General features: G+C 41.6%; 1 protein-coding gene across 6 annotated transcripts in view; it reads left to right on the top strand.

Moving 5' to 3' along the window:
* sox5 (SRY-box transcription factor 5) overlaps positions 1-14,840 on the top strand; it is a 233,655-nt gene that overhangs the window by 29,536 nt on the left and 189,279 nt on the right. For all 6 annotated transcript variants that reach the window (XM_041963553.1, XM_041963552.1, XM_041963551.1 and 3 more), the window contains exon 2: positions 11,145-11,209. The gene's annotated coding sequence lies outside the window, so the exon portion shown is untranslated. The remainder of the gene's footprint in view (positions 1-11,144; positions 11,210-14,840) is intronic.

The following is a 14,840-nucleotide window of genomic DNA, read 5'->3' as shown; positions in this document are numbered from 1 at the left end:
TACCTTTTGGCAATGAATAAATGAATGAGCAATAATTTCTTGAAGTGAACAACACTGAAATCCTACTGGTCATATAATAATCTAGGGAAATTAACTCCCTGAATGGGCTAGGACCAAGCTAAACTGTAAACTCCCTTGTTCAGTATTTGCCTTCCAGAACACTGCGATCATCTGCTGCTGTTTTTTTTTGGAAGTTTCCAGCAGCACACAAAAGAAAATTGGGGATGCAGCCTTGGTCAGTTATGCCCCAAAGCTCTAGAACACACTACCTTTACTGGAGATATCAGGGAAACAGCTGGCTGAATATTTTAAAAACTTATCTCTTCACTTTAGCCTTTAGCCAGACATGACTTTCCTCATACGGGCCTGAAACTTTTGTGCTTTACCTCACACTTGTGCACTGCTTCACTTCTTTAAAAATGTGGTGTTTTACTTGATTTTATGCATCCTCTGTATTCTATTTTAAAATGTATTTTATTACTATTATCCACTGGTTTTATTTTCCTTCGTATGCTATGCACATTTTGCTACTGTTACTATTATTATCAAGTGGGTTTTATTCTCCATCTTATTTTACATTAGTTTTCTGTTCCTGTTTTTATGTTCAGTCCATCTTTTTTATGTGAAATGCTTGGTGCATGTGATTTCTTTGTTGTAAAGCACTTTGAGCTGCATGTCTTGTATGAAAAGTGCTATACAAATAAAGGTTATTATTATTACATTATTATTAAAAAACAAAATTGCCATGCAGTCAAAATGCATACACTGCATATAAAGATGAGATGTTTCAAGGTAATATATTCCTTTTTATGCCCAGCAGCTTGTGACACACTCATACTTGAGGGGTGTGTAAGCTTTTAGTAAGAGGCTGTTCACACTCTCTTTTGTGTTTGGCTATGTTAAGGGTCCATTTGAGTGTTGTGGTAATGCACCAAGGCTGAACTGCGCCCTGAGGCAAGAATCATGTGTGTATCCTCGAAGCAAAAAAAAAAAAAAGTATCGCCACAAACAAGTTAGTGGCATTTCCGTGTGCACATGACCCCCTCAAAAAAAATGAAATGATGCAACAGTTTGCTGCAGGACACCAGTTCATTCATCCAGTGTGCTCCCATTAGCCAGATGACGCAGACAGTTGGGATGAATCAGCCCTTCAGCAGACAGATCTGATCTCAGACTAGTTATCAACCCTCCTACATGTGGCACACACGAATCTCTCTGATTAAGGCTGATCCCAGATCTGAGCCAGGAGGGGTCGGAGTACCCCTAAACAGGAAGTGGACGAGATCAAACGCACCAATCAGATTGCGGTGTCGGGAGACTAAACATCATCACCCCACAGGAAGGAAGTAGCTATGTCTGAATTACACAGACTACCATGAGTGTGTATTTGTGTGCGTGTGTGTGTGTGTCTGATTTACACAGACCAAGGTTTACATCCCACACCCAAATATTTACCTCTGTGCAACTGCCACCCTCTACACAAAGCTATGATTAGGCAGAGGTGAGTGTGTGTTATGTGTGTTTGTCTGGCGGCCTACTAACTCTGTGTATGTTTGAATTTGTGAACGTGCTGTATGGTTGTGTGTGTGTGTGTGTGTGTGTGTGTGTGTGTGTGTGTGTTTGCGTGTGTGCATGCCTGTCTGCGTGCGTGCGTGCGTGCGTGCGTGCATGCACTTGTGTAAAGGGGTAGGATTGGAGGTGCTACAGGGACCACCTTGGTGAACAATGGCTCTTTTATTCCACTGGAGCGTATGACTGGACTCTGTGTCTCACAGCAGCCACACACAAAAACACAGAGCCAGACAGGAAACACACTTATCCATACGCACACACACACACACAGGCTTCACACAAATGTGCACGCATTAATTCGGTAACTCTTTGGGGGTATCCGGCGGGGGTCAGTTTTGCTTAGACTAGACATGTGTGTGTTTTTCTGTCTATGTGTAGTTAGTCAGGTAATTTGGCTGACTGGGCTGCAGCTTCAGACACTGAGGAATGTGGTAGTTGGTTACACTTATGGTTTTAGTGGGCAGGGCAAAGGGGACAAAACCAGGGTAAATCCCTGTAGTACTAGTAGTATCCTTTTTTAAATTCTGGATAACCCTTATCAGTTTCATGTTATGTCATGACATCATTAAATATTGGATCAATACGCCATACAAGAAAAATGCCAAGTAATCAGTTTTTCTGTTCAGAACTGACACATAATGCATAATTGTAGCACAGCTAATCACTCCGCATGTAAAATAACTTAAAAAAACTAAAATTGAAGATTGTTTTGGTACATTAGCAGGTATTGGATGTGGTATGAGAAGTTAATAGCAAAAGACAACTGAGGTCTCAAAACTCAAATTATCTCCACTCCCGGCTGCCATGAAATATTCTCAGGGTAACGCTAGTGTTGGCAGCATTTCCTCCAGCAGATGGGAAAATGGGAAAGTATTAAAGTGTATAACACAGTGAGCTCTGAAGAACAAAACCATCTATGGCCAAACACTGCTTGGAGTATTTCTGTCTGCAGATCATCACCTGAAAACCACCTGTAAAGACAATGATGATGGTGTTTGTTCCCCGTGGAGCGCATGAACAAAACTCCAGCCAAGAGTCTCATGTGTGATTTTGACTATGCTGATACCTTCTGGTCGGGTGGTTGACGGGTTAGTCCATATGCTCTCGCCAGATCAGGTTCTCATTGGTTGGACGATCACTGGTGTTACTTTCAAAAGAAGAAAAGTGCTTTCTTTACATGTGTTCCTCTTTGCCTGTCTGTGGCACAGTAGCCTTCAGTGTTGATAGGGTATTGCTCGTAACATGTAGCCAATCAGATAGAACTGTGGGTGGTACATAGTGGTGCTTCCAGACAGAAGCCATTTTCTCACATGATCTCCAGATAATGTCCTGAGAGTCAGGTCAGGACATTGTCCGGAGTTGCCCTTTCACACATGTAGCACACATCAAGAGAGCGTTCACGTCAGATGCCTGTCTGCCTACTGGGAACACTCCGTTTGGTTTAGGCGAGGGGTGTCATCAACGTCATCAACACGCCCACTCACTTGTTGTGAATTCCCTGGACAATGACATCTATTCACATACAGGCTCACTTCCACATTACATGGACTATGTACTGGGGAGCTGGCAGAGCAAAGTCTGTTTAATGTCTGGTCCAACTGATTCAGGCATTTGTGGTCTCACAAACAGCTCTTCAGGTTAATGTCTAGATAATCTAGAGACAAGGCCCAGATGTTTTCCCCACTGACCAATCAGCTGGTTGAAGAGTAGGTAGAATTTCAGATTTTCTTTGGTTGACTACAGCCCTAACGCTGACAAACTCAAACTGTTAAGCTCTCTGTTGCTTCACTGATAGAGAGAATGACTTATTGAAACACTGGCAGTCTCGAGAGGGAAGAGTTCACTTTAAGTTATGAAGCAAAACTACTGAAAAGTGAAGCTGACTTTGGCTCAAGACCTTAGGAAGCATTCACTGAGTCCTCATGTAGATACAGGCAGACAATCCAATGACTGACTTCTGGTCAATGAAAAGCCAGTTCAAAGTTCCATCCATGCAGTGACCTCTTGAAAGCTATAGTACTTTAAATGAAAAAGTAATGTATTGTTGTTGCTTCTTATTGGCTTTAAAAACAGTCCTGGTGAATTTAGACATTTAGCCCATTACTACACATTTAGATTTTTATTTTTTTTAGATTCCAGTTTACATTAATCACAAGTTTAGAGTCTAAGGTGATGTCTTCAGATTGAATTACATTTGCAATGACATAAAAAGGGAAATCTGTGATTCAGTCACATTTCAGAGGCCAAAACCTGCTAATGTTTGTCATTTCTGTTAAATGATTCAGTTAATCGATCATCTTAAGTAAGAGGTGAACCTCGCTCCATCCTCGCTTGGGAACGACTGAGCCTTTCCAGGATGCTCCTTTCATACCCAATCATGATACTATCACCTGTTACCAATCAACCTGTTTACCTGTGGAATGATCCAAACAGGTGTTTTTGGAGCGTTCCACAACTTTCCCAGTCTTATGATGCTCCTGTCCAACTTGTTTGAAACATGTTGCTGCATCACATTCAGAATAAGCAGATATTTACAAAAATCAATGAAGCTGATGAGGTAAAACTGTTAAATATATTGTGTTTGTACTGTTTTCAGTTAAGTATATGTCAAAAGGAATTAGAAAATGATCACATTCTGTTTTATTTCTGTTTTACACAATGTTTTTTGGAATAAGGTTGTAAATGCATTTTTTTAATTCTTGAGAGAAACAGAAGTCTTGAGCTGATTATATATGTATTTTCTAATAGGATGATCCAATCCGCAGGGCATTATAAGTAGCAATGATCAGATGCATGTATGGCATCTGCATATATGTACATGTACATATATGGTCAAAAAATTACAACTCATTCTCTCTTCAGGATCACTGACATGTTTCTAGCCATGTGAGCTCATAGTTACTGAAGCAGGGTGGCCTGTGAACCTGAGTGTTGTGCATATCCCTCTGTCTGCATCTCTTTTGCCTAAAACAGATAATTACTATAGGTTTGCCATCTGCAACTGTCCCAATCCCTCTTCTTGATTGCATTGGGCCCCAAATGACCAGATGTTTCATCACTATTATGGCATTAGAGCTGAGCTCAATAGGCAGATGTGTGTCTCTCTCGGCTGATTGTTGTCATGATAGAGAATAGTCTGATTACCTCCTCTGATTAGGCCAATGGGCCGCTAATCCTCCCACAGCCACTACAGATCCAGTGTGTCAGCCCTGCCCTGCACCTCTGAGAATGAGAGCAGGTTATACAACTAGCACACCCACCCAAAGGACACACACAACAACAGTTCACATGTGAAGGACAAATACCCAGACAGATGTTTGAAATAGCGGTAAGACTGTAACTTACATTCACATACATACAGACAAATGTGCACAGCTTTTTCAGGTTTACTGTGAGAGGAGGGCACACATGCATGGTCATGTTTCCATAACTTCAGATGATTTAGACTTAACATTAATTTCCTGGAGACTTACCCTAACCCAACCATAACCACTACTTGCCCAACCCTTACCCTAACCTTAACCCAAGTCTGCACCCTAAAATGTTCTGATCTTTGTTTTGGGGACCTAAAAGAACAGAACTCCCCATAATATGTGTGTAAACACATTTATGTCCCCACAATATGAGTAGTATATGTCCACACACACACACACACACACACACACACAAAAAAGTAGACAGAGAACTGATGTCAGGGTATATAACTTGAGCTTGGGTAGTCATCCCAAATGTCATGTTTATCTGATCTGTATAAAGACCCTGTGACAATGGAACAGATGGGGCTGCCTTTTGTCCTGCACACACACACACACATGCACACACACACATATGTATATGTCCATGTGGGCTCCCTGCTCTCTCTCTCTCTCTCTCTCTCTCTCTCTCTCTCTCTCTCTCTCTCTCTCTCTCTCTCTCTCTCTCTCTGTGGGCCATTTGAGTTGGGTTGAGGTTGTGTGATTGTGTTTAGCCAAGCAGAGTGATAGTACTCTACAGGGGAGCCAGTCTGCTCTCACCATGCCAGACGGACAACATAACACACACACACACACACACACACACACACACACACACACACACACACACACACACACACACACACACACACACAGCCTCTGCAACTACTGCACAGTATTTTTAAATATCCCTTGTTGGCTTTGCTGTTCTAAAAGCAACTGAGGTCCAATGTTTTCATCAAGTTTACACTTGTCAGTATTTTAATACTTTGCTACCTCTCACAACAGTGGCTACAGACATGCAACTGGCTGCTTCAAAAGTTCTGGCTCTTTGGTGGCCGAGTTCTTTGATCTAATTACTGTTGTGTGACTGGCACATGCTTCCTGCTTCCTGTGTTTAATTCATGAATGCTAATGCTCTGCAACTGATCGCTCTGTATCACTTAAGTCATTCTACCTCAGTTGATGTCCGTATGATGGTGCTGAAACCTGGAGTTTTCTTGCAAACAAACAAAACTTATGTTTACATTCAGTATTACTCAACGAAATGGGTTTTGAGGTCAGACAAATTTGTCAAGTTTTTGCTTTCTCATAAAACATTTGCAAACCTGATTGTTTCAAATATTTTAAACACATTATTGTTAACACCCATGTTTACTTTTTCTTCCCTGCCTTTGCTGGCATATCTTGGCAAGTCACGTCCACCTGTTGATCACTGGAGTACCATGAAACCATGGATTCATATGCATCCTCGTGCATGTGCAGGTAACAGGCAAAATAGCGACCAACTCAAAGAAAGACAGCTCCATAGAGCTTGTAAAGGTCTAAAACTCCAAAGGTAACCTTTAAACAGTCACACAGCCAAAAGGTTATTATGCTACGATGCATCAAAGAAAGTGACACCCTACTCTGTGAATTCCTCAGCGTAAATCATCAGCTAAATCTCTCAAGTGTTACTAAGTAAAACTTTACTCACACATAGCTGCATCCTAATTAATACTGTCCTATTTCCCAGCATAAGCACATATCAACAGTCGAGAAATCCAGTCTTTCAGTTTTATGGCGTATAAACCAATCCATATTGTAATTGTCATTTTTAACATTATTTTCCAAAGTTGTTCACTCTAATCTTGAACCAAATTTTTTATTAATCATTGTCAAATCATTTGGATCAATGGTGAAACTCATTACAGCTCAGAAACTCTTCATGCCCTCGTCACATCAACATGATTTGCACTGGTATATTTTGGAGGAAATCTACTGTACCAACCATCAAAATATGGCAGGCTGGATCGCTTAATTCCACACATTAAGACATGATACATTATAGAAAACAAAGTTGGGACGCTGTGTTAAAACATGAATAAAACCAGAATGCAATCGCTTGCAAACAAACAGTTTTGTTCCTAACCTCATGTCGTAATATCCTTTATAAAATCAGTGGTGAACTATCACCTGTTACCAATGAACCTGGTCCTGTCCCAACTTGTTTGAAACATGTTGGTGGCATCAGATTCAGAATAAGCAGATATTTACAAAAATCAATTAAGCTAATGAGGTCTAGCATTCAATATATTGTCTGTGCCGTTTTCAGCTGAGTCTTTGTCCAAATGGATTAGCAAATGACAGCGGCCCACCTTTTGTGGAATTGGGATTGCACATGTCATCTTGGAATTGGATCACAATACACTTTTGATTTTACACCTTTGCGGTATCACACATCTAACATTTCATATGAATATGTCGAAAGCTAGATAATTTGTGCACAATAGGGTGACGGTAAGATTATCCAGTCTGTTCTCTGTTCTTATATTTTTCACTGACTGATCAAATGTAAATGGGTTTATTTTTAGCGTAGCCCCATGTTGAACTGTTTCATCCACTGAACTAGAGACAGTCCGTGATGGTTCCCATATGAAGCGTATGGAAACATCCTTGAAGTCTTTTCGTTTGTAATACCGAAACATACTGTTTAAAAACACTGCTGATAAAGTGTAAATAACACCTTTGTGTCGCTTCTGTAAGTAGGTTTTTCAGGTTTTCTTCTTCGCCTCATTGTGGCGCACCAAGCTGTAACAGGCTCATTACTGCCTCCTGTGGCCGAGGGCAGAAAACACCCACTGGCGAGAACCGAAGTTGTAGTGAGTGTTTTTTTTCCAACGACCACAAGGGGCAACAGTGACTCAATTCAAGACAGGGCGACCCATGGCTCCATATGACAACTGAAGTGAAGTGAGCTGCTCGATAGAAATATATGTGATACACCAGAACATGTGCTCAAAATGTTAAACAAATTAAATCGGTGACCTACTCTGCTTTACACACAGCTACTGTAAGTCCTGCTTATGTGTCCCCTCATGAAACATGATCAGAAATCTTTGCAGTAGCACAGCACCCAGACGATTGAAGCCTGTGTTTGGCCCTCAGTGGTGTGTGAAATGTAATGGATGCATTGTTCTCCAGGTGGCAAAGAGAGGGAGGACATTAAGCTGCCTCTTTGCACAAATGCTGCCCTCTGTGTGTGTGTGTGTGTGTGTGTGTGTGTGTGTGTGTGTGTTTATGAGTGAGTCTACCATATGTGCACGTGTATTTATGCAAATATGTTTAGGTTAATATTTAACTACTCCCGTGTCATATACTGTATGTGTGTATTTTATTGGGTGTACTACATGCATGTGTATGTGCTTGTCTCATTGTTTTTTAATGTTTTTTTGTTGTTGGTGTGTGTCTAAGTGGCCATTGTGCAAACACAGTGTAGGAGTGGAAGACCAGCTAGCAGCATAAAGCCACCAGTCCAGCTCAGAGCCTCCACCAGCAGCCAGCCAGCCCCACTCGGCATGCACCTGGCGTCCCCTCACACACACCACCATTATTAATTGCTAATACATATTTATGTGGCACAAATTTGCCATTTGTTTATGCATAAAATTATCAATAGCGCAGGGCGCTTAGCCAGAGAAAACGGTGACCTTTTTAAAGAGTAATAAATGGAACTCTGTGTGTGTGTGTGTGTGTGTGTGTCTGTGTGTGTGTATGTGCGCGCGCTTGTGTGTTTATCTAATGGCTGATGTTTAAGAGGGAGGTGTTGGGATGGAACAAGGGGAGGAGGGTGGTGGTTTTGTGGCTGGACGTGGCAGAAAGGCAGCTGAGGCCTGCCAAGAGGCGATCCACTGATCTGGATGTTTACCCACAGTCTGCGTTTCACACAGGCAATGTTCTGTCTTTGTCCTCAGCTTCATTAGCTGCGTGTCCGCGTTCACAGTGTCTGTACCGGATGTGCCTTTGAGTGTGTGAGGATGAATTTTTACGTACGTGCATCAATGAGCATATTTTGTTTCCATCTAAAAATGTGCACAAGTTTGTGTATGTCTGAAAGAACGGTGACACCTGACTCCTTCTGTCAGGTGCACCACAGAGGCCACACCCACTACCACTCTACAATAAGAGACCTTTAAACTTGATCCACCCTCTTTATATTGAATTATGTATTTATGTAATCACAGCTTATTGCTTAGCTTCTTCCTTTGAATCTTAAGCAAGACTGGTTAGGTTTGAAGAGAACTGAACTAGATAGGTTGATGGATGACTGGGACAAACTGGACCACTTTTATATCTTTGGAATAAATAGGAAGCTACAGCTAGCAGCTGGTTAGCTTATCTTAGCTTAGCACAAAGATCAGAAATAGTTGGAAACAACTAGTCTGGCTCTGTCTGTAGGAAACAAAATCCCCTACAAAGCTCACTCATTAATGTGATCATGTAAAAACGACAATTTGTGGGTTTATGGGGGATTATGAGCTCGGCTATTTCTTGGCTTGGTGCAGGGACTTCCTGGAGTCTTCGTTGTCATTGCAAGGTTTCCAGGCAACTAGCAGAGACGCCTGGAAGTCATTCCTTCAGGCTAGCCCCCCCCCCCCTTTTTAGTCTTTGTGTTAAGTTAACCTGCTAACCTTCTCATCTAACTTGTGGGAAGAAAGTGAATAAGTGCATCTCTCCAAATGTTCCTTCAGGATAAAAAAAAAACTTGCTGTGCAAATTTTCGTGAGCAAGTTCTGTTGCGCCTTTTGTTCTCCTGCACAATGAAGTGAACAATGAAAGCAAACATAACGACAAAACAAATAGCAACATTAACCAGTGTAATTTTGAAATCTGGAGGACAAGGACAAGTGTTTTAAACAGCCTCCTTCAAAAAGGGAACGTGTTGAACCGACTCCTTAGAGGAAAGATTCATTCTGCACTGCACACTTCACACAAAAGACATGACAAGAACAAACAGTTTTTTAAACAGTGTATTAATTTATTCAAAGTGCTGAGCTTATGACCCCCACACACACACTGTATTAATCATACAGTGTGTGTGTGTATGGTTCTGTAGCTAGATCTTCTTCTTTCCTCTTTGCTTCCTCTCCCACTATAGGTCTACCTTCCTCACTGCTCAGTTCTTTTTATACCTCCATGCTGTCCACAGGCATTATGCCAGTCTCTCCATCCCATTCTCGTGAATGCGATATTTCAAGAGCACTTGGAGGGAATTTCATTACACCTGACACAAATGTCTATTTGGACTCAAGGATGAACTGAATAAAATTTGATGGTAAAAGGTTTATTTTGACCTCACAACACACCTTTGTGCCCATAACTCAAGAATTCATATGCAAATGATGACAAAATTTCACACAAATGTAAAACATATAAAATAATGACAAAAGGTCAAAGGTCAACTTCACTCTGACATAGTAATGTTTTAGAAAAACACTTTTCTGGCCATTATTTAACGCCATAACTCAGGAACAGAAGGAGAGATTGTGACCATATTTCACATTTGGTCAGATGGTGAATTGATGACACTAATCCTGGGCATCCACCTTGAAACTGTGCTGATTGTATTGATCTTCTGTGTTGCCGGGTTGAAGATGTGTCTAAAGCATCCACGTTTTACAGGTTGTAGCTTCTTTGTAGCAGCATCCATATGTGAAGCATTGCAATCCACCACAAACTTTTGCTGATATTAAGCTTGAGGTGATTGTCGTCGCACGATGTGTTGAAGCTGTTTGTCAGTCCTCTGTGCTCCTCTGGAGAAATAGTCACTAAGTGAACACAGCGTGTTTCTCAGTGGAAATTGTTCACTGGAATCATACCTGTCAATATAGTGATAAAAAAAGACACGCTATACCTTTTATTGAATTACTTCAAAGTCTCCACTACATATATTATATGAATCTGGATAGACATGGATATAAAGTGCAACTTGACTGGTTGGTGGAGGCAAACAACTGCAAGGTGGTTATTCTAGTTCTCTTTATTCCTCATTCCCCTGCTCATCTGTAGGTGTTCATGTCTCTCCTTTTCACCTTTTCTCCTCTTATAGTCATTGATTTTCCTCTTGTTGGTTCGTCTGTGCTTTGCTCTCCACTGTCCTTCAGTCTTTCTTCGAGTCTTGTCAGCTCCACACTTCTTTTTTCTTCCTCTTCTTTTCCTCTTTTCTCCTCACTCTTGCGGTAGTATCTGAGTAGCAGTGTTTTGTCTGTATGCTGTGTGAGTCTCACAATGTTATTGTTGGCCTGGCTGTTTCTCTGAGTGTGAAATCCAGCTAAATCTCTCTGTGGTTTTCTTTACCAGGGTCGGTCATCTCTCTGATGGGTATCCACTCTGCAGTAGAGCCACCTCTCCAGGGACGCTTGTAGGTCAGCTGCTATTTTCATACCCCATACACACACACACACACACACACACACACACACATACTCATACACATACACAGACTTACTGTACTTAAATATGTAAGTTCTCAATGGACTTTTGTACTATGGCAAACAAACACACATTGAACTGAGTTGAATAACAGTCTCAGTCATGCTCTCTCTTTCTCTTTCTCTCGCTCTCTCAAGTTCAAATTCAAAGGGGCTTTATAGGCATATGAAACTGATGTTTACATTGCAAAAGCAAGTGTGAACAGGCGAATAGTGATTTTGTGTTAGAAATAGGAATGCTGATCGATTTTTATATAAAAATACAATACAAATACAATCTCTCTCTCACCAAAACACATGTGGACACTTTCCCTCTCTCTCCCTCTGTAACCCAGCTTTTATGTGGCCTTCATGAGGTCACACACAGGGCTCAAGTCAGTTTCCATGACTACACAGTCAGCATCCAGCCAATCGGCATTCTCAGCTGGCCTCTAAAGGGCCAGTGGGCAGCGAGTAAGCATCATATCTGTACATCTGACATGGAGGGTATGGGGAGGGGAGGGTGTGCGTGTTTGTGATTGTGTGTTTGTGTGAAGGAGGGGAATTAGCGCACTGCCCTCTAATGTATCTTGTTAGATGCACTGACAACATTTTTTCTCAGAAGCATTGGAGAAAAAACACATTTAAAGTAATAATGTGCAACATTTCCACATGTAATATCCTTTAATGTACGCTGTGTACAAACTAGATAATTAATACTTAATTGGTTAATTTAAGAGATTCATACAGTAGGTGTATCAGTGACAAAACCGTGGTGTTTGAGCAATATCTCACAGGTGTATACATCTCAAAAGTAGTGATATGAGCTGGAAATGGCATTTTAGAATACTGTGCAAAATGTAGTGGTAAAAAGAACACCATTTCTCCTCTAGTCAACAGCGCAGGAAACTGCATGGGAACTGAGACTAACAACCCAGAAACAGAAGTAAATTATAATAGAACAAAATCTGCTCATTGGTCTTGACATCGGACAGTGTCTATCAGGTAGATCCCCTCCTGAGGGACAGAGTTGTTTTTTTTTTTCACCAACTCTCTGCACTCTGAAGCTGGGCAAATTTCCTCCTTCCACTTTCTCCATACTGCTCTGCACAACTAGTACTGGAACTCGAGTATTGCTGCTTCTGTACCTGGAGAACAGCAGATGAGACAGGAAGCAGTCACATTAAAGTCCACAAATAATATGGAACTTTCCATCTCTGCTGAAACTGTCTGTGTTCCTTCAAGTTTAAAATGTAGTGAACATGTTTACAAGTTGTGCATTTACGCACAGCTCACTGAATGCTAAATATGAAATAAAGTGATTGTTATGATTTTGCAGCCTTGCAAAAGAGTAATTACTTTAGAATAAAGGACGGGGAATAAAAAGAAAATAGTAAAAAGTATGATTTGAACTGGATCTGCCTCCAAGGCCAGTAGTTTGTTACCTGCTTTACTTTGCTTCCAAGTAGAGTTTTGGGTATGTTAGTTAGACCAACTCATTTTTTCTCAAGCAACACCATGCAACACTTAACCAATGCCCATGTTTGTGCTGTCTTTTCTCATGAATCCTGTGCTGCTACGTTGCTCAGATGCTCTGTGTATTTTGCTATATTCCCTGTTTTCCAGCGATGGGGGTTGAACTAGTGAATAGGGAACTCTGATTGTGAGGGCTTAGAGGGCCTAAAAGGTGAATGGTCAGAGAACAGCATATGGAGGGTAGGGAGAGTGGGATTGTTTGTTTAGAGAAATGAAAGCCGCGGGAGACGTGGACAGCAAAGGACAGCTGAGACAAAAGAGACATATGGAGCTTTAACACAGAGGCTGTTTTATTTCTTTTAGCACTGAAATACCTCTGAGGTCAAATTGATTCAGTGAGTGACTTTTTCAAGATTTTTGGTACAAACAATAAAAATCACATAGGGAAATGTATGGCTTTGAGCTAATGATGGCAGACAAAGAAAGCTGATAGAAAGGTAGGAAGAAAAGTTGAAAGACAGGCAGGTAAGTTGACAGACTGTCAGAGAGACAGACAGTAAGGTGTGAGTTAGGTCAGTTTAGTTGGGGCATATGGCTCCCGCCAGCCCAGACACTTAGTGCTGAGGGACCACGAGGACAGAATAGAAGAGGAAAAACCCACGTGCCATCTGCACAAGGGACAAAGAGTGGGGGATCGCATGAGTGGTGTGTGTGAGTGCCTGTGTGTGTCGAGAGGGCATATACAGCCAGTAACAATGAAGATACACAAACACACACAAAGCAGACATGAGCATAAACAAAAAAGAGAGCATATGCACATTCTCATAGGTACACAAACTTTCAGAGGCAAACAAATGCATGTAAACACATTCACTGTGCGTGTGTGTGTCGGAGCACTGACACACACATACGCGCACACACACACAGACACTTTGACAGAAACAGACTCTATGTCACTGCTGTCTCTTCATCTGCCAGAGCGGCCATCCAGAAAGCCCTGTCCTCAAATCAGATAGTGTGTCTGTGCATGTGTGCTCTTTCTCCCCTTTCTGTCAGATACCACTGGGGTGGTATGCTTCACAGGGCATTATATTGTCTGACATATGGGTTTTGCTCCTCTGCTCTGTCCAGGAAACAAGGCCAAGCGGGCAGCCTCAGAATGGAACCCTTGGGTCTGATGCAGTTTCCATCACGTCCAGTTGTCTTTAATGTTAGCAGAGAGAAACTGGGGTACTGATGGGGCTCCGCTAACGGGGTCACCGGCCCCAGCGCTGGGTCACTTTGCTGTGTGTCCATTTTCTTCTTCAACTTCTGGGTCAACTTCTGGGAGAGCAGGTTGTCGCCATGAGTCAATGTGACAGACACACTTTCTGTGAATAGCTCACCTACATGCTGTTGCGCCTGAACACTCTCTCAGTTGGTTTTCATTCATGAATCTACAGAGGTGGATTATCAATCCTACTGTTCATTCTTTTACCTTTATTTTTCAACGTAATTGTTGTGTAACAATGCAGAAGCAAGCTGGGCTCATTGTTTGTGTGCAGTTTACTTATACAACTTTGCTTATTGCATGAAGGAAACATGGTCAGTAGGATAGAAGCAACGTAGTGCACTTTCTGAATGATGATTGCATGTGGTGGAAGGCATTTTCCGTCCCCTGACACATCTTCTTTGTAACTTCATAAACGGCTTTTCCATGGACCTGGGTCGGTCTGTTTTGGCCGTGCCAAGCTAAGCTGTGACGACATGCGTTCCACCACAGCCTCACAGCAGGGGACATCTGCTGTGGTCCGTGTTCAGGTCTCGGTACTTTTGTAGCTTCTACCTAGATTTCTGGGATTTGCAGTTTAGTTTCGCTCCTAAATTCCTGTCTGTACTCTGACATATCAGTTTTATTTTACTGTTTACCAATCACTTTAAGCCATAATTGAGCTGTCTTAAGTTACTGCTGATGCAAACCAAACACTTCCTGCTGTTGCTGTTCAAATTAAAACCTTTTCACCAGCGAACCTGTTACTCAGAATTGATGTGCAAAAATTGCATTTACTTTCATAGTGATTTTGGCCACATTCAACTTAATTCATCAGTTGAAATGAATTAGAAGGTGTTA

Source organism: Chelmon rostratus, chromosome 22 (assembly GCF_017976325.1).
Source record: "Chelmon rostratus isolate fCheRos1 chromosome 22, fCheRos1.pri, whole genome shotgun sequence".
NCBI classification, from domain to species: Eukaryota; Metazoa; Chordata; class Actinopteri; order Chaetodontiformes; family Chaetodontidae; genus Chelmon; species Chelmon rostratus.
Note: the sequence above shows the minus strand (reverse complement) of the source record. Positions and strands in the feature narration are given on the sequence as shown.